This window comes from Pleurodeles waltl, chromosome 3_1, assembly GCF_031143425.1.
Source record: "Pleurodeles waltl isolate 20211129_DDA chromosome 3_1, aPleWal1.hap1.20221129, whole genome shotgun sequence".
NCBI classification, from domain to species: domain Eukaryota; kingdom Metazoa; phylum Chordata; class Amphibia; order Caudata; family Salamandridae; genus Pleurodeles; species Pleurodeles waltl.
In genome coordinates, this window is record NC_090440.1 from 1,762,089,262 (window position 1) to 1,762,112,937 (window position 23,676).

General features: G+C 44.6%; 1 protein-coding gene across 1 annotated transcript in view; it reads right to left on the reverse strand.

The window, feature by feature from the left end:
- LOC138285594 (ras-related protein Rab-5B-like) overlaps positions 1-21,870 on the reverse strand; it is a 220,700-nt gene extending 198,830 nt beyond the window's left edge. The window contains exon 1 of the mRNA XM_069225742.1: positions 21,745-21,870. The gene's annotated coding sequence lies outside the window, so the exon portion shown is untranslated. The remainder of the gene's footprint in view (positions 1-21,744) is intronic.
- Positions 21,871-23,676: the final 1,806 nt, after the last annotated feature.

Here is a 23,676-nt window from a genome sequence, read left to right on the forward strand (position 1 = left end):
CATTTGGAGATTGCCTGTAGACAAGGAATGAGCCGAGAATTGGTTGAGTTCTGATCAGTAGAAAAGGATAGCACAAGCTGGGTTTCATCTGCATATGACAGAGAGTCCATAGGGCTCCACTACTTCTGGCAGAAGGGCCATATAGATATTAGATAACATAGGGCTCAAAGAAGAGCCCTGAGGCACCCCCCACTTACTCTTAAAACAGCTCGAATATAAGGAACAGTCCAAAACTTGAAATGATCTTGCTTCCAAGAATGAGGCAAACCAACTCAGGGCATTGCCCGAGACTCCACTTTCCCTCATTCTCTGGAGTAAAATATTGTGCTCCACCGTGTCAAAGGCGGAACTAAGATCGAGAAGCACGATTGCCAAGACCAAGCCCTAATCTACACGTTTCCTAACTTCTTCAGTGACTGCGATTAATGCGGATTCCGTACTATGTAACAGTCTAAAGCCCATCTGAGACGGATGGAGAGTGTTATTTTCCTCCCAAAAACTCGAAAGATGAGTACTGACATGTTTTTCAAGTACTTTGGCAAGGGCTGGCACCATAGAGATTGGTCTATGGTTGCCAGGGATGAATGGATCCAGGCTGGGCTTCTTAAGCAACGGCTTCACAATTGCATGTTTCCATTGTGGAGGAACGGTGCCGACTGATAGTGGACATTTTCAGCAGCTCAGTTACCACAGGGACTATTATTGAAGCCCCTTGTCCTAAAATTTAAGGCGGCCGGATCCTGGGGAGACCCTGATTTAAGGGTGGTCAATAGTAATGAGACCGCTTCAGGAGAGAGGGGAGGAATATATGTAAACCTTGATGCACCCTTGGAACACTACTCATCTACCACTTGAGGACTATGTGTATCTATTGAAAAGGTTGAATTGATCCCTGCAATTTTTTCCTGAAAAATCCAGCTAAGTCATTACCATGTTTATGCAAGACTTCTACAGTGTCTGTGTGTGCCTGAGGAGAGGTAAATTCTTTTAACAGGAGAACGATTTCCTTCGGGGAGCTAGCGCTCTGTTCGATTTTATCTGCATAATATGCACTTTGGGCTGCTTTAATTTCAGCATGAAACGTTCTGATAGTCTTCCTATACTCATCTTTAGAGGAAGTCTCATAGGATGTTCTCCATTTTCGCTCCAGCCGCCTACATTCACTCTTTATTAGGCTAAGATGTTTGGATAACATGGGGCACTTTTTTTCTTATGTCCACCAGGCCTCAAGGTATATGGAAGGATTGTGTCTAAGCTTTTGCTAATCCAATTATTAAATGATTCCAAAGATGTAGCCATATTCCCATTCAATGTGGGTTTTGAACTCTCTAAGATGTCAATCCATTCTTTAGTCTTAAGCATATGTCAGCGCCTATAAAGTTGGATAAGGCTTTGTGAGGGTGTTTCCAATACTGGAAGGGGAATGGAGAGAGAGAGAGATGAGATAATTATCGGACCAGGCCGAGGGGGTAGGGGACAGGGCAGTTAAGTTGGCTGTATTGCTGAAAACTAAGTCAATGATATGACCCTTGATGTATGTAGGGCCCCTGATCAGTTGTGTGAGATCTAAGGCCTCTGTATCTAACAGACGTCTCTTAGCAGCTGCATTCTCTAAATTCCCTGCATGAATATTAAAATCTCCAAGAATTGTGAACTTTGGCTTATTACAAATTAAATCTGTCACTTGCTCTGGAAAGGCTTGAAGAAAGTGCACTGAAGAGCCAGGGCGGGTGATACACTAAGGCCCCGGAGAAACTAAATTGAGGATTTAAAGAGAAGGAAAAATACATACTCTCATAATCTAATAATTTAAGTGGATGGGTAGTGACCTTAACTGAATCCTTGACTATAATGGCAATACCCCCTCCTTTCCCAGTGCCTACCTATGTTAAGATGACCATAGTTGCTGGCCCGTGGGCCCGGACGGGCACAGACGGACTTGCCTTTGGCGTGCCTGCTGCACACGTCCGCTGTGCGACCACAGCATTGAAGGTTAAGTCCTCAGATAACAGGAGGATTAGACGGCTAGACCGCTGACCTCCTCAAGATGGCATCCGTATGTGTGCTTCTGAAGAGGTCATAAAATGGCTGCTGTCTCAGGACACTGAGACCACCAGGCACAATCCTTCCTCAGAGTGTAAAAGGGCCTCGTTTAAAACACTGCTAAGTCTAGTTCTGAAAGTTGTAATCCCAACAGAGTAAAAACAAATAAAAACACTGTTCCTTAAATTTAAAACACCATCGGCCTCTGAACACGGACCATGGTTTGCAAAATCAATAACCCTCCCCCCAAATTGTAAAAAAGAGTGCCAAAAAACGAATGTAGACTGTTGAAAACTAAATAAATGAAAAGGCTGTCATCTGTAGCTGCAAATTCAAAGATATTCCGCTCTAATTTTAACAGGTCTAGAGAGTCTATGTTACAGATACCCTCTCAAGCTATCAAACGGGCACAGATATATGCATTTTTTATTTAGATACATTGAGGTTAGACAAGAGTCTGTTAAAAACATGTAAAACCAATTTATTGAAATATGAACAGGGTTTAAAAAGCAATGTGACAGGAGCAAGTGAATATTTTTGATGCTATTACAAAATATACTATTGCACAGGGCTCTTGGAAATAAACAACTCAAATCACTTGATAAAATGTAGTAGTATTAATTATAGGCTGACCGAGAATTAAGCAACTCTGCTGATCGATTAATAAAAGCGCTTATGGGAGTAATTATTGTCGCTTGAGCAACCAGCCTTGCTTTATTACACCTGCTCGGGACAAAACAAAATTATTTGATGACACACTTATGTTCAAGAACTGCTTCCATACGACACCATAAAAGTGAGGACAGGTGCCATGCTGATAGAGTCCAGCATCATTAAAACAAGCATCTTCGGCTGACCAATATTATCATACGTTTCTCACTTCTCCCTAAATTGGCTTCTTCCTCTTTGAGGGATCAAGGGCATACACTAAAGCAGTGGTTCCCAACATTTTGACTTCTATGGAACCCCACTTTTTCACTACTGGAACCCGGGAACCCCCAGTGAATCATTATTGGAATCCAGGGACCTCCCCACTGAGTCATTACTGGAAGACAGGGACCCTAAACATTGTCGATTTGGACCGCAAAACAATACACATAAAATACAGAAGTAAACATTCATCAAACACATGCACAAATGCTAAAATATTTTATTTAATGTGCAGTTATGAATACAAAATATAAACATTTTAATAAAAAGGTTGGAGTTTTTCTAAGGTCAATTGAAGCTACACATCTTATATGCTGTTTGATGCTTCTGCACTGCTCCAATGAATCAATCTGAGCATTCAAATTTAATTTTTAGCCTCCAATTTCGAATTCCTGACATTTACAGTACATTTTAAATTTTTAAATTGTACCTTTAGCCACTTTATTTATATACACTTTATTAATCTGTTAATATTATTGAATTTTCTAAGCAGTCGCAGAGGAGGCTTCTCAGACCCCCAGGGGTCCCCATACCACAGGTTAGGAACCACTGCACTAAAGCAAACCAAACCTTCAGGAGTTATTTCATAGAAACCGACCTTGTGCTCTTTTGAACCACCTGAACTGGTTTCTTCTGTTCTATTAAAGCGATGCTTCAAATCTTTGGCTAATCAAAGCAAAACATGGGGCCATTTCTTCAATAAAGCAGGCAAACGGCACCCTCAACCCACCACAAAGCAAAGCTTGCCTTTTTTATGTAGCACCTCATACCCAACTTCATACCCAACTTCGGCCAACTTGAGCTAAAAAAAAAAGTGTCACAATTAGTCAATTTTATGGTACTTAATCTGCCAACCTCTGAAGGATAGGAGGGCGAGTTGGCCTTGCTACTTTTTGAGCCATGACCTGTAGATCACTTCATATTTCACTGGCAAAATTCAACTAACCAAGACATCCTTCCAGCTAAAAACTGCCTAACTGCACGATATTCTTGTGAGCTCCAAGGGTAAGAGGGGGTTGTGGCGCTGATGTTATCACTTCTGTTCATGTTCTGTTTTGCAGATCTTTGGAACTGAATTAGCAACATAAATGTCTGCCTGTATGAGTGACGCACAAGGAGCCATCTAACTGTGAGTTTTTGGTTTGCCTTCATCTACACAATTGTTGCACTGGTCTGTGAACCGGGAACTAAATTTATTCACGGCACCGTCACTTGAACACAATGCATTATTTTTCTCTGTCTGGCCCACAAGTGAGCTGCGCAGCCATCATGAGATTTAAAAGTTCACTAAAGGATAAGACAGCAAGCAAACATTTCACTTGAGCTCAGACAGTTATCAAAGAAATACACATATTTCTCTGATTCGAGTTTGTAAAATATGTACCCAGTAAATCCTCTACATGGACAAAAAGAGAAAATTTATATTTTGGAACACATTTCGCCCAAATGTAAGCTATGTAGCCATCATGAGATCTAAAAGTTCACTAAGGATAGGACAGTATGTAAATATTTCCACTTGAGAGACTGGTCAATGAAATACACACATTTCTATGATCCAACTTTGTAAAATCTGTTCCAGTGAATCATCTGCATGGATAAAAAGATGAGAAAAATAATATTTAGGCACCAGGACATCAATAAGAAAATAAACTACTGCATTACAGTCCGAATTGCATGCTATGGTGTGTAGGAGGATGGCCTGGTTTGTAGTGAGTACCAAAGGTACTTACACCTTATACCAGGTCCAGTTATCTCTTATTAGTGAAATGTAGTCAGTGTCTAGAAGCCAGGCTGTCTAGGGGTAGCTGTAGCTGAGCAGCAAAGGCTTATCAAGGAGACATGCAAAGCTCTTGCAATACTACTGTAGTCACACAGTACTCACACACATGAAAGATAATTCTCAGTGTTACAAAAAGAAAGGTACTTTATTTTTAGTGACACAATGCCAAAAATACCTTAGAGACTATACTCCTTTAGGAGGTAAGTAATATACACAGTATGTACACTAGAATGCAGTAATAGCTGTAACGATAGTGAAAATCACAATAGGTTGCAATGGGCCTAGGGGGAACAAAAAATATATACTTAAATGGTGGAATGCAAAAGTCGGTTTCCCACCTAGGCAAGTGTAGTCTGTAGGCAGGGGGCGCCCGGAGTGTAAGAAAACACCAAAAGGTAAGTACTAGAACCTACCCCAGAGCCCAGGAAAACAGGAGTAAATCACAGCAAGTTTCCTAGAACACACAAGAAGTTGTGATAGAAGATAATGCAATAACCAGAGGAGACTGCAAGACACCAGCAAGGATTCCTGGACCTGAAGACCTGTGGAAGAAGGGGCCAAGTCCACAAAGCGCTGAAGAATCCAGGGAGAACAGTAGCCCCTGCTAACCCGGATGAAGGTGCAAAAACAAACCACTGGTGAAGAAGAAAAGTCAGCACTGCACTCATGAAGATGGATGCAGGTTCCTGGTTGGTGCAGATGATGTCCCACGTCAGATGGAAGATTGCAGTCTGGTCTGCGTTGCTGAATTCCACCAACAAGCCTAAGCACACTTAAAACTCAGGGTTAGCGGAAAATGTAACTGGCCTCTACCCAGGAGGAGGAGACAGAGGGGGCTCTCAGCAACTCAGAGAGCCCTCAGAAGACCAGGCGGCGTGCACAGGAGTTGCACAGTGCGGAGACAAAGAAGGTGCAAATGGAGGCCCTCGCAGCACGACACAAAGGGATCCCACGCCGCCGGAAAACCACTCAGGAAGCTGTGCGTCACAGGAAGGAGTGCAAGGGGCGAAGCTATGCTATGCACAAAGAACTTCGTGGAAGGTCGCACACAAGCCTTGGCAACTGCAAATCATGCGGTGCACTGTCTTGCGTGGGGAGGCAAGATCCACCAATGTTGGACAGCCGGACCTTAGGGACAACTTCAGTCCATTGCTGGATCCACGCACTTCGTCAGGAGAGGGGACCCACGCCACCAGTCGTAGCTGCAGAGGGGTGCCTGCTGAAGCAGGGAAGTGACTCCTCCACTTCAAGGGCGATTCCTTTGTTTGTCTGATGCAGGCTGAAGACAGGCAGTCCTCGGAGGATGCACGACCTGGAAACAGTTGCAGTTGCTGGCAGGAGCTGAAGATACAATGTTGCAGAAGTCGTCTTTACTTCTTTGTTGCAGTTTGTAGAGTTCCTAGAGGGTCCAGATGCAGTTTCCTCGGTAGAAGGTGAAGTAAAGGATGCTGAGGATTCCTGCTGGAGTCTTGCAATCCGAATCTGAGGAAACACCCTAAATAGCCCTAAAAGGGGATTGGCTAGCTACACAGGTAAGCACCTATCAGGGAAGGGCTCTGACCTCACTTGCTGGCACTGGCCATTCAGATGCCCCCAAAGTGCCTGACCACCTTGGAATCCAAGATGGCAAAACCCAGGGACACTCTGGAGGAGCTCTGGGTACCACCCCCGGGGTGGGGATGGACAGGGGAGTGGTCACTCCCCTTTCCTTTGCCCAGTTTCGCACCAAAACAGGTACTAGGTGTCCCTGAACAGGTGTAGACTGGATTATGCAAGGAAGGCACATCTATGCCCTTCAAAGCATTTCCAGAGGCTCTGGGAGGCTACCCCTCCCATGCCTGCAACACCTATTTCCAAAGGGAGAGGGTGTAACACCCCTCTCACAAAGGAAATGCTTTGTTCTGCCTTCCTGGGCTTGAGATGCTCAAGCAACAGGAGGGCAGAAACCTGTCTGTGAGGTGGCAGCAGCTGGGGCTGCCTGGAAAACCTCGAAAGGCTGGTATGGCTGTACCGGGGGGTCTACTGTGGAGCCCCCATAGTGCATGCAATTGTAAGACAAATACTAGAATCAGTATTGGGGCACAATTCCCAGATGTTAGACACCTTACATGGCCATATTAGGAGTTACCATCGTGAAGCTGGACATCGGTATTAACCTAGGTCCAGTGCACGCAAAAAAATGGTGCCCCTGCACTCACAAAGTCCAGAAAAATGGTCCTGGATGACGTGAGGGCACCTCTGCTAGTGCAGGGGTGCCCTCAAACATAGGTACTTTCCACCAAGTCTTCAGGGTTGGAAGGCCTGACATATAAGTGACTTATAAGTGACCTGGTGCAGTATAAATGGCTGTGAAATCGTGCATGCACCATTTCACACAGGCTGCAATGGCAGTCCTGTAGAAGCCTTTGCATGGGCTTCCTACGGGTGGCAAAAGCAATGCTGCAGCCCCTAGGGATCCCCTGGAACACCAATGCCCTATGTACCAAAGTACCATATACTAGAGATTTATAAGGGGACACCAGTATGCCAATTTGGGATGAAATACTGGATTACCAGTATGCAGTGACAAATTTTGGAAAAGAGAGAGCATAAGCACTGGGGTCCTGGTTAGCAGGATCCCAGTGACACAGTCAAGCATACTGACCAACAGTCACACATACTGACTAACAGGCCAAAAACCATAAGCACTGGGGTCCTGGCTAGCAGGATCCCAGAGACACAGTCAAACACACTGACAAACAGGCCAAAAGTGGGGGTAACCATGCTAGAAAGAGGTTACTTTCTCACATGGTGCTGTTACAAAAACTTCCTAGTACACCAGAAAAAGATGGAATAAGCAACAGAAAGCTTCACCAAAGATCATATATGGATGCTTTAAGGGAATGGTGATACAGAACAGCATCCCGGAACGCCCTAACCCATTTATAAGACACATTCTTACTCTTACATGCACACAAATGACCCCAAATTGGACCGGTAACCACAGACACAAATTAGGGGAGCCTTCGTCATAGAAGTAAAAGAGAAAGAACTGGTGTGCTGGCATACATTAGGAACAAGTAAAACCAGTGAGTAAATTCCAAGAGCCAGTTGCTATGATGGCATCTTGAAGGAGGGGTAGAAGTAGAACTGAGATCTCGAAGTATGCATTTACAAGCTACCAAAATTGTTGATGGGCCATCAGCCATAGTGGCATTAGATTTTGGCAGTCTACGTGTGAACTTTAGACGAAAGAACAAGGGAAGGGAGAGAAAAGCTAGCCTTTCAAATGATACAGTATAAAAACATGTTGTTACAAATGGCAAGTAGTATGCCAGGAGAAAAAACTGCTGATTTGAGGATGAACCAGAAAAAACTCAAGTGTAAAGTAGAACTATTAACATAATTATTAAACATAATTCCAACAGTGCTTTGAAGGCTTAAACAGAATTGTAACTTAAAAGGGAGTGGGCATTAGGGGAAAGCCTACATACCATTAGGGAATGTGAGACTGAGACAACAGAGAACGTATAAGTGTGGTAGCCTTCATCTGAAGAAAACTGATGTTGTGTGGAGGCAATATTCTTTCCATGTTTAATTTGATCAAAGATACCAGGTTAAAAGGATTCCTAAGGCCAGGCCCCATCAATAATTTATGGATGAACCTTTACATTCTTTATCCTGACAAGACCTAGTACTAACAGTATTCACATAGTGGGCTTTGAGTCCACCCTCTTCAGCTCCAAGCTTTCATCTACGAGCCTCTTTCAACCATTCCCTTGGGGCTTTGTCAATGACATCTTGACCCAGCCCAGTGGAATATTCATCCCTAACCCAAGTCTACTGGCTGTGCCAGTGTATCCTTCCGCCTTCCCTTGAGTGCTTGCTATGAACTGGATGAATTACTAAATTACAGCTATATCAGGGGCTTTCCATTCCTTCTGGCTCCATCCTGTTTACCTCACTCTAATGTGCTAATGCTGCATGTATTAGAACAATAAACCCAGACCTTTTTGGCTTTGCCAATGGTTGTTCTAGGCAAGCATACCTAACTTGTCATCTTGCATCAATGGACCTTCTGATATGAATAGAAATCTCTCCCCACCAATAACCTGGTGAACCTGGCTTACGTGTGTTCGAGGCCATCAATTCAGTGTTCCTCAGACAAGATAAAGATAACACTAATTTTTAATGTGTTTACCCTACAATTCACAGTACTGACACCTACTTAGGGACCAGCTACTTCTATAGATTTTACTAGAAATAAAATCCATTTAAGAATAACTCATATGAGTGAATTGTAAGCCTAACTAAGCCCTACATTTTTAACATGCATTTCCTCTCTAAAATGTGAATGACCCGCATTTGCTTGATAAGCAGAAATGTTTCTTTTGTTATTTTTGCATGACTTCTCATGACGCAAATTTCCTCAGCTAACAAAGAAGATATATTTTCCTATTCATTAACAACCGCCTGACCTTCATTGGAATCTCAATACTTGCTAAACTAACCCTAAAACTTTCTTCTTTATGAATAGGCTTCTAGTGGTGTGAAAAAGGAGATGACTTAATGTGATCACACCTAGAATTTACATGTTCTTTCTTTCAGAAACCCAGGCAGTTGGGAAAATCGTGAAATGTTTCGCTGTAGTTGAAACTTCTACAAATGTATCATGCGGTTAGAGGACTCTTTGTTAGAACTTACCATTTCAATGGAAAACTTTCTTGTCTCATGATGTTCTTGCTTTCTGATTGGATGTACTAGCAAATTATCAGAATTGCTAAATTTTTGTGTCATTATTGTAGGAAAGTGCCATCTTGCCTGGCATGTTACACCCATTTTTACTGTATGTATGTTTGTTTTTGCCTCTGTCACTGGGATCCTGCTAGCCAGGACCCCAGTGCTCATAAAGTATGCCCTGTATGTGTTCCCTGTGTGGTGCCTAACTGTATCACTGAAGCTCTGCTAATCAGAACCTCAGTGTTTATGCTCTCTCTGCTTTTAAAATTGTCACTGCAGGCTAGTGACTAATTTTACCAATTCTCATTGGCACACTGGAACACCCTCATAATTCCCTAGTATCAGGGATGTCAGAACCTCAGTGTCTATGCTCTCTCTGCTTTTAAAATTGTCACTGCAGGCTAGTGACTAATTTTACCAATTCTCATTGGCACACTGGAACACCCTCATAATTCCCTAGTATCAGGGATGTGGAATTCCTATCGCCCGACATCTTGTTTGGGGTCAAGGGCAACAAGTTTTTATGTTTACTTTGTCCTTGGGACAAGTAGGCCCAACCCTCTGCAGCACAAACCCTTTGGCTGCCTGTTTACAGAGAGTGGAACTCTCTGCAGTTGAGGTAATGTGTTTCCAAAAGATAGTGCTGTTCGAACTTGTATTTATGGTTCATTATTTGAAAGCCTTCATTATTAGGGTGAGTGCTGTAAATAAATGTTTTAAGGTCACACTTCACTACTGACGTTGGTTCCAGTACAAAAAAAAAAAAAAAAGTGTATACACATGTTTGAAAAGTTTAGGCTATGAGGCTAAGTATAATGCTCCCAGAATGCTCTCTGATAAGATGCAAATGAAGTGTCACTTAGTAAAATGTGTTGATGCATGCTAGTATTTCCCAAAAATATTTCTAATGGAAAATCAGTGTAACCATTTTCAACACGAATATGGGAAGCATGAAAATAAACAAACACTGACAAAGCCAACTGATCTGACATATTTTTATAAGTCTTTTAGTTTCATCAATGCGTGTCTTGTTTTGACATGGCTTTTGTAACACTTTATTGTTGTGGGAGCTACCAGGCCCACAACATTGTAACAAACACTGACAAAAACCCTCCAAAAAGTTTTTGAACTCTAAAAGCACACGTTGCCACCAGTGGCATAACAAAGGCCCCGCAGCCGCCCTCCAGGGGGCCCCTTCAGCACAGCACCTGCCCTGAGTGAGTCTGGAGAGGGGGCTCCTCCATGTTCTTTGCAAAGGGGCACCCTCCAGTTTCATTACGTCATTGATTGCCACTGTAGTTCCTGACACTGAACAAAACTACTTTGTGTGCCAATATGCTCCTTGTGAAAGAGCAGAATGCTATCGCTCACAGTAAAGCCAGCCGAAAGAGAGAGAAATAGAAGTTTAATAAAAACAAAATGTCTTTGTTAACATCAGACCTAATTAGGAACCAAGACCCACATGTAGGTAGCTTTTTGCATGTCGCAAACAGCGACTTTCGCTGTTTGCGACGTGCAAAAAGCACATTGCGATGCACAAACCCAGTTTTGCGATTCGGTAACCTGGTTACCGAATCGTAAAACGGGTTTGCGACTCACAGTTAGGAAGGGGTGTTCCCTTCCTAATTGCGACTCGCAGTGCAATGTAGGGCGCGGGCTCAAACCAATTGCAGTTTGCACCCATTTCAAATGGGTGCTAACACTTTCGCAAAAGGGAAGGGGTCCCCAGGGGACCCCTTCCCCATTGTGAATGACACTGTCAACATTTATTCATTTTTGTAATGCATCTCGTTTTCCTTTAAGGAAAACGGGCTGCATTACAAAAAAAAAAAACTGCTTTATTGAAAAGCAGTCACAGACATGGTGGTCTGCTGTCTCCAGCAGGCCACCATCCCTGTGAGGGCCGCTATTCGCAGGGGGTCGCAAATTGTGACCCACCTCATGATTATTCATTAGGTGGGCATTTGCGAAGCCCTTGCGAATCACAGATGGTGTCAGGGACACCATCCTACATTCGGATTTGTGACTCACAAATTGCGAGTCGCTCTGACTCGCAATTTGCGGGTCGCAAATCTGAACCTACCTACATGTGGCCCCAAATTCTTAAAGAAAGTCACAAAAGTGCACCCATGGTATATGTCGTACCCCTATAAAATATTTGTGAACTGTATTTTAGCATGGGTAAATACGCATGTGTAGATTTGCTCATGTGAAAATCTATTGAGCATTTGGAAGTTCATTTTCCCTCCGCTCACTTTCTTCCCAACCCTGGAAGAAGTTCTAATTCTGCCATTGTCAGGAGTAAATGTCCAACCTTTCTTATTATGGGAAAATATTAGAGAGAAGCTGGTGAAAATCTTTAAAACATGCAGGTTAGTAGGTTTGCAGACTCAAAGGCATTCCAGCCCTGGAACTATTGCTTACTGCTTCCTCCAGCCCCAGTATGCAGATCTGCAGAAAGGTGGCAAAATAAGGAAATTGCTACAGTAGGGATAGAAACTGCAAGTATTCAAGCCCTACTATGGTAGTAGCCCTGGCATAATCAGAGAGGCTATTATCAGAGCTCTTACATAATGAGATTGCTGCCATAATTTGTCGCCACACTACATGGCACCAAAGGGACAAGTAGATCTTTTTACAGGACAAGTAGATTTGAGAAGCAACCTGTCCCCTGGACAAGTAGATATTTTAATAAATTCCACACCCATGTAGTATATACGGTACCTAGGTACCAAGGGTATTGGGTTTCCAGGAGATCCCTATGGGCTGCAGCATTTCTTTAGCCACCCATAGGGAGCTCAGACAATTCTTAAACAGGACTGCCGCTGCAGCCTGAGCGAAATAACGTCCATGTTATTTCACAGCAATTTTACACTGCACTTAAGTAACTTATAATTCACCTATATGTCTAACCCTCACTTGGTGAAGGTTAAGTGCAAAGTTACTTAGTGTGTGGGCACCCTGGCACTAGCCAAGGTGCCCCCACATTGTTCAGGGCAAATTCCCCGGACTTTGTGAGTGCGGGGACACCATTATACGCGTGCACTACATATAGGTCAACACCTATGTGTAGAGTCACAATGGTAACTCGGAACATGGCCATGTAACATGTCTAGGATCATGGAATTGTCCCCCCAATACCATTCTGGTATTGGGGGAACAATTCCATGCATCCCCGGGTCTCCAGCATAGAGCCCCGGTACTGCCAAACTCACTTTCCGGGGTTTTCACAGCAGTTACCGCTGCTGCCAACCCTCAGACAGGTTTCTGCCTCCCTGGGGCCTGGGCAGCTCAGTCCCAGGAAGGCAGAACAAAGGATTTCCTCTGAGAGAGAGTGTTACACCCTCTCCCTTTGGAAATAGGTGTGAAGGGCCTGGGAGGAGTAGCCTCTCCTGGCCTCTGGAAATGCTTTGAAGGGCACAGATGGTGCCCTCCTTGCATAAGCCAGTCTACACCGGTTCAGGGATCCCCCCCAGCCCTGCTCTGGCGCGAAAACTGGACAAAGGAAAGGGGAGTGACCACTCCACTGACCAGCACCTCCCAGGGGAAGTGCCCAGAGCTCCTCCAGTGTGTCCCAGACCTCTGCCATCTTGGATGCAGAGGTGTGAGCGCACAATGGACAGCTCTGAGTGGCCAGTGCCAGCAGGTGACGTCAGAGACCCCTCCTGATAGGTGCTCACCTTTCTCTGTAGCCAATCCTCCTCTGTGGGCTATTTAGGGTCTCTCCTGTGTGTATCTCACCAGATAATGAATGCAAGAGCTCACCAGAGTTCCTCTGCACTTCCCTCTTTGACTTCTGCCAAGGATCGACCGCTGACTGCTCCAGGACGCATGCAAAACCGCAACAAAGTAGCAAGAAGACTACCAGCAACATTGTAGCGCCTCATCATGCCGGCTTTCTCGACTGTTTCCTGGTGGTGCATGCTCTAAGTGCTGTCTGCCTTCACCCTGCACTGGAAGCCAAGAAGAAATCTTCCGTGGGTCGACAGAATCTTCCCATTGCCAACACAGGTACCAAACTTCTGCATCACCGGTCCTCTGGGTCCTCTCTCATCCTGACGAGTGAGGTCCCTGGAACACAGAAGCTGGGTCCAAGTGTCCCCGATAGTCCAGTGGCCCTTCTGTCCAAATTTGGTGGAGGCAAATCCTTGCCTCCCCACGCCAGACAGTAATCCTGTGTACTGCGTGAACTGCAGCTGCTAGGGCTTCTGTGCACTCTTGCAAGACTTTCTTCGTGCACAGCCTAGCCCAGGTCCCAGAACTCCGTCTTGCATTGCCCAACTCGCTGAGTTGGACTCCGACTTCGTGGGACTCCCTTTTGTTGTGCTGAGTCGACTGCCATCCTCAGATCTTCTGAGCGCCTGTTCAGGTGCTTCTGCGAGTGCTGCCTGTTTCTGCGTGGGCTCTCTGTGTTGCTGAGTGCCCCCTCTGTCTCCGCCTCCAAGGGGCGACCTCCTGGTCCTTCCTGGGCCCTGGCAGCACCCAAAGCCTTTAACCGCGACTCTTGCAGCTAGCAAGGCTTGTTTGCGGTCTTTCTGCGTGGAAACAACTCTGCATCCCCCAGCACGCCGTGGGACATCTTATGACCAAAGGAGAAGTTCCTGGCACCTTCCGTTGTTGCAGAATCTTCAGCTTCTTCCACCCGGAGGTAGCCCTTTTGCACCTTCATCCGGGGTTTAGTGGGCTCCTGTCCCCCCTGGACACTTGCGTGACTCTTGGACTTGGTCCCCTTCCTTTACAGGTCCTCAGGTCCAGGAATCCGTCTTCAGTGCTTTGCAGTTAGTTGTTGTCCTTGCAGAATCCCCTATCTCGACTTTTCTTACACTCCCAGTGACCCTCTACACACTACACTAGGGCTGGGGTCCATTTGTGGTTCGCATTCCACTTTTGGAGTATATGGTTTATGTTGCCCCTAGTCCTTTTTTTCCCTATTGCATTCTGTTGTGTTCTACAGTGGTTGCACTACTTTTCTAACTGTTTACTTACCTGATTTGGTTTGTGTGTGTATATTTTGTGTATATTACTTACCTCCTAAGGGAGTATATCCTCCGAGATACTTTTGGCATATTGTCACTAAAATAAAGTACCTTTATTTTTAGTAACGCTGAGTATTGTGTTTTCTTATGATATAGAGCTACGTGATATAAGTGTATAGTAAGAGCTTTGCATATCTCCTAGTTCAGTCTAAGCTGCTCTGCAATAGCTACCTCTATTGGCCTAAAATGCTAGAACACCCCTAATCTACTAATAAGGGATTACGGGACCTGGCACAAAGTGTAAGTACCACAAGGTACCCACTATAAGCCAGGCCAGCCTCCTACAATTATGCTATGGATAGAACCTGTCAGAGGGAAAGACTAACTTTACTCTTTTTTAAATCATCTTCACCATACATTTAGATTACCTTCAGAGAGGATCAGGTGCTTTACACACTTCTGTGAAGTCTCAGGCCATTCTCCATCTCTCTTGCCCCAGAGGCTGTTAATTTTCCTCTTTATTGGTTTTGATAGCTTTAGTGTCTAGGAAGACTCTCAGACATCTGTTTCCTTTTGCTATTTTATATTGTATCCTCACTGACTCAGATGAATCTTTGTTGTTGAGCCTTTATTGCTCTAAATTAGAAAACTCCTTAAGAGTTGTCCTATCTAATTATTTTTTTCTCCTGTTTTGGAAATATAGAATAGGGATTAGATTTATGGGACACACCTTATGCTATGTTCTGTAATCTATGCTTGATTGATATTGATGAAGAAAACTATTTGAGAACTAATAATTAATAAAACTTTCAAAATGTAAATACAACTCATTATTGACTCCAAAGAATAAAAATGTGATTAATGTTAAAGTATATTGAGGTTTGGGATGCAATTTCTTATTGTGAGAAAGGGCCTCTTTTTGACATGGTTAGGCCCCAACATTTTGCCTGATGTATGATGCAGCCTAGAAAGTGTAGTGCCCAGGGCCCCTGCTAACCAGGTTCCCTGGGCCAGAGCTCTTTCTCTATAACTGTTGTGATACATTGACACAATTGGATACACATTTAGCTACCACTATAAGTCCAGAGTAAAAGGTACTTGGGTACCCAGGGCATGAAGTAATAAAGGTTGGCCCCCTTTGGGCAGCAGCACTGACTGTGCCACCCTCTAGAGCCATGCATCCAGATGCACCCAGCAATGCCATTGCAGGTGAGTGTCCTGTGCAAACCTAAAACACAAACTTGAAATGTCCCACTGCCTACGTACACTGTCCACCATACACTGCATACACTATGGATAAGACAACCGTCTGGCAGGCCTTCCAGGTCTAAGGCAGGGTGCACCATATTATATCTGAGGGAAAAGCTGCTTGAGCAATATGCCCCAGCTGTGTCCTTGCCAAACCTGGAACATAATGAGTGAACAGAGCAGCCATTTAAATACATGTGCTGGATGCTGGTCAACACGGGTTTCCCCAATTACATGATGGCCACTCTGGACCCTGAATTGTTTGGTATCAATCAACTCAGAATGATAAATCCAAACTGGCACCAGCATTAGATTTAACCCTAAATGTACCCAGGGGTCACCTTAGAGGTGCACCCTGCAAAAGCTAACTACCCTGCCATGGTTGCTGACTGTTCCTATCCAATTGCAAAAAGAACAGATGATGGATGGAATGCAGAGCAAATCAAACATTCACCCCCAGTCACAAAGATCTGGGTTTAATCCATCATTTTTTTGCTCACCACATTTTAGCCAGCCTGCCACCTCCTGACACACAATCTACATACCTTGGGGGAGAGATCTGTCTCTCTGGTTTGTAGAACAATGGCCTTCCTGGGTTGAGGTGCTAACACCCCCTCCCTCTGGAATATGCACTGCCCTGGCGGCGAGCTTCAAAAGGGCTTACTGCCTTGGAAACTCAACCCCCAAGCCTGCTGTTAGCAGCAGATGGTCAACCCCCTTGCAAACCTCCACTTTCGGCGGGAGCAAAGCCGGGAAACTACACAAAGAGTAGGAGGGGTGGCCCCACCTTGCCTGCACCACCTCAAAGGAGTTGCCTGCGAGGTGGGCACTCTATTTAATTTTCCTCCATCTTAGATGGAAGGAAAATATCCAATCAGGGATAGGGAAGTGACCCCTCCCACAGGAAGTGGTCACTGTTGTGGGTGTAGCCACCCAAAAGTAGGTGTCTCATTGGCCATTACCAGGTTCCCTCTAAAACACCCACTAAATTCAGTATTTAGTGGGCTGCCTTAGACCAGATAATCAGATTTGACGGACAAAAGAAGACCAAAACCAAGAAGATCCAAGACACAAGAACTGTGGACCTATTGCAACAAAAAAAAAGGCGCCAAACCCTGCCAGCTGCACACAGGACCTGACAATCGCTGCTGAGAAGCTTCTGGACACTGGAAAAAACACTAAAGAACCACAGATTACCTCCAGGCTTCGAAAATCACCCAAGAACTCCCTCCATAGTGGGGGCATCACTCTGCAACAAGACCAGTGAGGGTCACTTCACTTGCCAGCTGCTTATTCCCAAACCAGAAGTCGCAGCTGGGCCTAACGATACACCAATGACTGCAAGGACATACCCTGCAAGTGGGCCAAGTTTGGTGACACAGCGCCCTCCAGTGGTCAAACCATACCAATACCCTTGGTACTGGTCAGCTAACTTGGACACCAGTAAAACCAGCCCGCCGGGGCTGAAAAAGGACCAGAAAGAAGCCCCGGTTGAGGGACCTCAGAAACACCCCAGAGCTCCTGTCTGAGTGCCCCCATTGTCCTTCAAACGACCCTTGAACCGACTTACCTCCAGCTCCAAATGGCATCCTTGCGCACAGTTCCTGGCTCACCAATTGGCTCTGCACCCGGCCGCCCTGTAACGAAGAACCTGTTGTGCCTAAAGGTCCCCCACCCCTTGTGACCTCGACACTCCAAGGGGACCCTGAGGAACCACCTCTAAACTTACCTGTGCAGTGCTTTTCCAAGTGGTCCCTCTTAGTGGCCCTGCACCAGCTCCAGAAACCTTTCATCACTGTTCCCACCGGAACCGGGAGCCGCCCAAACTTCTCCAGCTGGCACAGTGTGCCCACCGACAACCTCGACCAACCTGCAAAAGAACTTAGTAACTCAACTGTACGATTTTATATGTAATTTTAAAGGTGACTTTCCATTTATTCCTATGGTGCAGAATTACGCACAAAAAGACTTTTTATTAAACTTCAAAAATCCATATCTCAAAAAGTGCTTAACCAATTTTGATAATCTTGGTCTTAAAAATTACATAAAAATCGAAAGTACTTTTATAAATTGGTATCAAGTTGTTCCTTCGAGTGTGTGAGTTGCATGATTGATACTGAGAGTACAACAAATGATTGCACTTCTCCAAGACTGACCTAACTGCTCGACCAAGCTACCTTAAAAATTAGAGTATTAGGTGATCTAGTTTTTACCCCTGTAAACCAACGTGTGGTTGCCTAGACCCCCTGCTCATTATCAAGGTCCCCAACTGTAGTGTCCCTAAGAGCTACGGAGGTTTTTTTAGATTTAAATTACTCTTCACGCTCCTCCTACGAACATTAAACTACGGAATGTACTCAATTATCTTTGATTGACATAATGAATACACAAGTAAAACATGACTAACTGGAGAGTTTGCATTTTTGGTCTTGGTTGTGGTTCAACCCTTCTGAAACCTCTCAATAGAGCTCAACACGTGGAGGCCATCAACATATTCCCACACAGTACTATAGAGTGAGCTTGGAGACAAGTAACAGCCATATCAAGTTAAGTAGTATTTATCAATACCACATAGGAGCAGAGGTCCAAGGCCTGTGGTGAGTCAATATGGAAGTGGCTGTCAACATATTTTCACAATGTGATTCTGAAGCCCGATAACAACAAAAGTTATTTTTTAGTTTATATCCATAGCAAACTGCTGCAGCAGAAGTCTAAGGCCTGAAGTGGGGATGACTATACATTAAGTCCCAACCGTGAAATAAGTCTTATTCTGTTGAGCTACCTTTGATCTAAGCTCACTGCACTCACAATGAAAACTTCTGCCAAGCCAGCTACATTTACAGTCGATTGTTTACTGCCCCAGCCTGACTCATAACGCTCTCTTTTCTGCCATTCCCTAGGCATGGTTCAATTGTTCACCCAATTAAAATGGTTTATTTACTTATCTTCCCCTACACATAACTGCATATCTGATTAACTTATCCTTCGGAGTCTATCCCATCCCTATCAATAATCCCTTTCCCATCAATACTTTAATTGTGAGCATGCCTAGCATGTTTCAGCTCCCTCCATCAAATCCCAACTTTTATTTTTTTTTTGGGGGGAGGGGGAATTATTGTCCTATTTCTATTAACATATGCAGGTTTTGTGAAACACATTAGACTGGTTCAAAATGTAGCAAAATCGCTGTACTGAAGAAACACAATGGCTACGAACATAAGTGGCTGCGAGACCGAGCCAAAGCCCTAGAGTTCCAAGTTTTAACAGTGGTCCCACTGCCCATCTGCTCTTAATAACAAGCCCTCTTAACTTATTACTCTAGTTGCCCATTCTCAACGCGTCCTCACAGTGGTCACTTACTCCAACTCCACCATCACAATGGTCAAATCCTTAACAATGGCCTTCCTCCGCCTTCGTCCATGCTCGCAATCTGCTCCCATATCTCCCACGCACCTCTTAAGCTGTTCACGATGGCCACTTCCCCTTCGTAATGTGCTCCATCTCCCAGCACTCAGTGACTCTACGCAAATACTTCTTGTTCATACTGGCTCCAAAGCCCTCCCCAGCCTTTTTACCCCCATTGTCTTAATTCACGATGGAGCATGGTTCCCAATTTTTCTCCCCTCACTGTAGTCCATTATCCCCAATTTGCTACTACTCATAATGGTCCATTGCTAACTATGTCCCATTTGTCCCCAATCTACTCCCATTCACAATGGCCCACTCCCATGATCAATGCCTGAACAAAATGACTCCTTGCCACAATCCATTCATAATGTCTCCTTAGTTAAACTGCCCAACAACTACCATGTCCCATTCCTCACAATCTGCCCCCACTCACAACAGCCCAGTCCCTTCAACGGGCCACACTTAGTGGCCAATTCTCCAAATATGTGCCTGTCCACAATGACCCCTTGCAGCAACCTCCTTCTGCTCATAATGCTGCCTTGACCCATTGATTCCTGCTCACCATGGTCCCATGCCTCTATCTGCCTCTGCCTATGACTGCCTGCTCTTACCTGCCCCCACTAACAACGGCCCTTGCCATCAGTGCTTTAAGTAGGATGGAAAAAGTGTGTGCGGGGGAGGGAGGGAGTGGGGAAACTCTGAAAGGGGTGTTACCAAAGAAGCATAAGTTCGGGTAATGCAGGCGTCTGCTGTGCAGTGGGAGCTCTCATTCAGTCTTAGGCCTATCAATATCTGTGAGCGTTAAGGGCCCCTCACCGCTTACTGCAGGGGAGGACCACCATTATTTTGTATTTAAATAATGACATTGATAGGAATCATTTTAAAGCGGTATGGCTGATGTAATTAAGGGTGTGGCTTTTAAATTCTAAAACTAAAAGCATGTATTTCATACTGTGCATTACCTGGCCAGTATTTTGGTGACTATCTGTGAGTTTCCTGTCACTGCATCCAGGCATGTCACACAACACCCAACACATACACCGAAACCAAGGCAGACCTACTGGCATTGCCCATGCTTGTTACCTGTGTCAAATACATGAATGACGATTTTGTAGTGAATAATTAGAATTGAAAATGGTTCAATTCTGAAAATAAGAGACTGTAAATTAAACATTACTAAGGTCTGGGGAAGGGGCAGCTGCCTTCGGAGTGGCTCAGGCTCTCTCATTTTCCCCTTTACACCCGTGTCAGTTCTTCGCATTTTTAGACATTTACTTCTTTTTTCTCCTCGCATCCTCCTGAAACCCTACAGCTGCAGTTCTTAAACTTCCCACAATTCTGAAGAGAGGCAAAAGATTGAACGTGCACGTAGTCTCCACACCTTTAAGACCCGCTAGCAGGCACTGTGAGAAACTTGTACTGCCGTCAGCCTCATTTCAGAGCTCTCAATTGTGCACCATCTTAAAACATTCACCTTCAATCTGTACGCACTCAGACATCTGGAGGAGACTCAGTTCAAAGTACGGACTATATAAGAGTGCATAAAATAATCTACAGAAATACAACAGCTTGAAAAATGCAGATATGCTTAGGGAATTTAAGATGACGAACAAAATGTTAAACGGAAATATTTACTGTGGTAGCTGACACTGAGTAACTTTAAGCTTTTTGCAGTCAATGTTTAGAAAGATTTTTGTCAGTAAAGTTGATGACATGGCTACAGAGTCCGATAAGGAACGATTTTAAAGTCAGTTTTTCGTTGTTGCCCGGTCTAGGACCCGGCCGTACCCGCTCTTTTCCTTATCTGCCCAGAGCACTATCCCCATTGCCCTCACATGCCACCTCGCTCACAATGGCTCATTTCCTATCATCTGACTCCTTGCTCGCTCAAAACGTCCACTTTGCCCAATACGCCACCCGAACAATGGCCCTTTAACATTAATAATAACGCCCTTGCCCCTCCTCCCAATGGCCCCATGCACCGCAAACTGATCATTTCCTTCTACCCTTATTCACAATGGGCAACAACAGCACCTTTCCTCAGGTCTCCCAAATCAGGAATTCACTTGTAATTCCTCTCCTCTTGTATCTTTACTTTGCCTATTGTGAAGCGCTCTGACACCTTCGGGTAAAGTCCGCGCTATGTAAAAACGCATTAAATAAATAAATAAATGAAAATGAATAGCTCTTCTCCAAAATCTCCCAACTAACAATGGTTCCATGCGATCTCAAAATTCCCACTTTTCTAAAGCCCAAACTCACGAGTGCCAGTTCCGTCTCTACTGACCATCGCTGCCGTGTCGGACCAGTCCCAGCCATCAATGTCTCTATTTTATCTCATTCACAAGTGTTCCCTTGTATCGCTCCAACACCGTGGTTCCTTTATCCAGTGGCTGCACATCAGAGGAACTGACCCTTCCTCAGATGTGCAACAAATTCCTAATGGGCAACGCCCCCACCCTCCTTCCTCCGACAACTCACAATAGTCCCTTGCCATGTCGCCTCCACTACGAAATGGTGGTGTTTTCTGAAGCCCCCATTCACCCCCTGGCGCATCTACAGCGATCCCTTCCCTCACACACGTCCGTTGCAGGCACACGGGCTTGCTTCTTCGGCACTTGTCCCTCTGAAGGGTCCTACCTTAGCAGCTGTTTCAGTCGCCAGAGCCCCGAACTCCACCGCACAAGACAGCATTAGAGCCGCAACAACCCGCTATTCTCTGACTGACAGCCGAGCATGCGCGTTAACCCGGCGAGCATCTCCCACTGCACTGGCTCCAGTCGGTAGCCCAGGAGCCCTCCCTTCAGAGGAAGGATTACAATAGTAAAAGAACTGCCCCTGCATTCCGAGAACACGGCGGCCATGTTAACAGAACAGCGCTTGCCATTGATAGTGCCATATTTTCCACAGTTTAACAAATACGCTAGAGTTTTCGGGCAAAGCCTCGTTTTTTAACTATCCATTTATCACCAGAAATAGAAACGGATAATTATAATCCAAATATTTTTGTTCTGTTCTAATAGATAGTTGAACAACTGATACTTTAAAATGTACATGTCTTCGTATTTTACATAGTATAGCAGTATAATGAACATTGCTTTGTTTTTACTAGCTCGACCCCGACGCTTTGTTTGCGCTGAGAGAGCTACACTCAATGTTTCTTTCATTACCAAATACACGATGGGTGCAGACTCGTTCGGTTTAACCGATGTGAATTCCCGTCTCTCGTACTTTGTTTTCAATCTTAGGATATGTAGACGTTTCTGTAGTAATATGTTAAAAACATTTTTTGGGCTGTGGGGTGATTGGGGAATCTCCACTTCCCCCTCTAAATGATACAATACTGTCACGGCATTTGGTACCCACTCTAAATATGTAATGGAAGTACGTTAGATGTCTCCCCTTTGCAAGATGGCAGTATCTTGGCGAGTTTGCCACTCTACTCCTTTCTCTCGTGCTGTGAAAAGCTGATGTATGCACGTTCATCCCTCTTATAACTCCTTGCACCTCTAGCTCCCCGTAAAGGAAGGGCTGGTTAATCTGCCAGTTAACGAAACAGCTACAAGAATATCGAAGCAGCCTCAAATTTTATGTCGCGGCTTGAGGCTCCTATAATTAGGGTGACCATCTGAAATGGAGGCAAATTCTGGACAGGACTGTAAAAAATGTAGGACAACGGGTCAAAATTCAGGACAGAGTGTTGAAATTCGGGACAAAAGGTCAAGTTTACGGATACATCCAAGGAGAGGCCATACCCACTACTTTATCAGCGCGTTTATTTACTATTTTCTACATAGGAGTATTGTTTCATTAGGGTCTTTATGTGATTGCCTCTAGGTATGTTGCTACATTCAGGTGACACATTATGTCCTTGTTCAGTAGTAAATTAATGCCTTTGAGCATGGCGTCAATGGCATTACCCCTATCCAAATATACTCAGACGTTCCTAGACTGAAAGCAACAGCAAACATTTGATTATGTTTCTGAGCATTTTGAAACCTATGGCAAATAGTTTGGGAAACATTACGGTAAGTGAAATCTGCTAGGTTAGACAAGCAGAACAGAAACATGTGGCTCACCTCAAGCTCCAGTCAATGTTAAACCTACAAAACATTAGTGAGGCACAGCAGATGGCGTGGGTGACAGTCTCCAACCTAATGTCAGGATGTTAAATACCCATAATGTGTCTGTAGTCTCACAGCACTAGAGTGTGCTTCCGGAACTCTACATTTAAGTCAGAATACCAGCCAAATAGAATTAAAGAGCAGGATGAAATTGAGAACAAATGGGAGACCCACAGCAACCGATTTAAAGGATTGTTGCCAATAACTGGACAAATAAGGATTAGAAGAACAAGGTGGGAACATTTCTAAAATCAGATAAGATGGGCCCACCATGAGTGTCGAAAGTATTGTGTACTTTGGGGTTTTGTCTCAGCTGAGAGGAGAGAAACAGAAGAGTCATTGACGAGTGGTTGAACAAGCAGCACCCTGGCCAGTGGCGGCTTCCGCCAATCAAAAGTGGTGGTGCAGAGGGAGAGGGGGGTCAAAATTAAAGAAAAAACTTACCTGC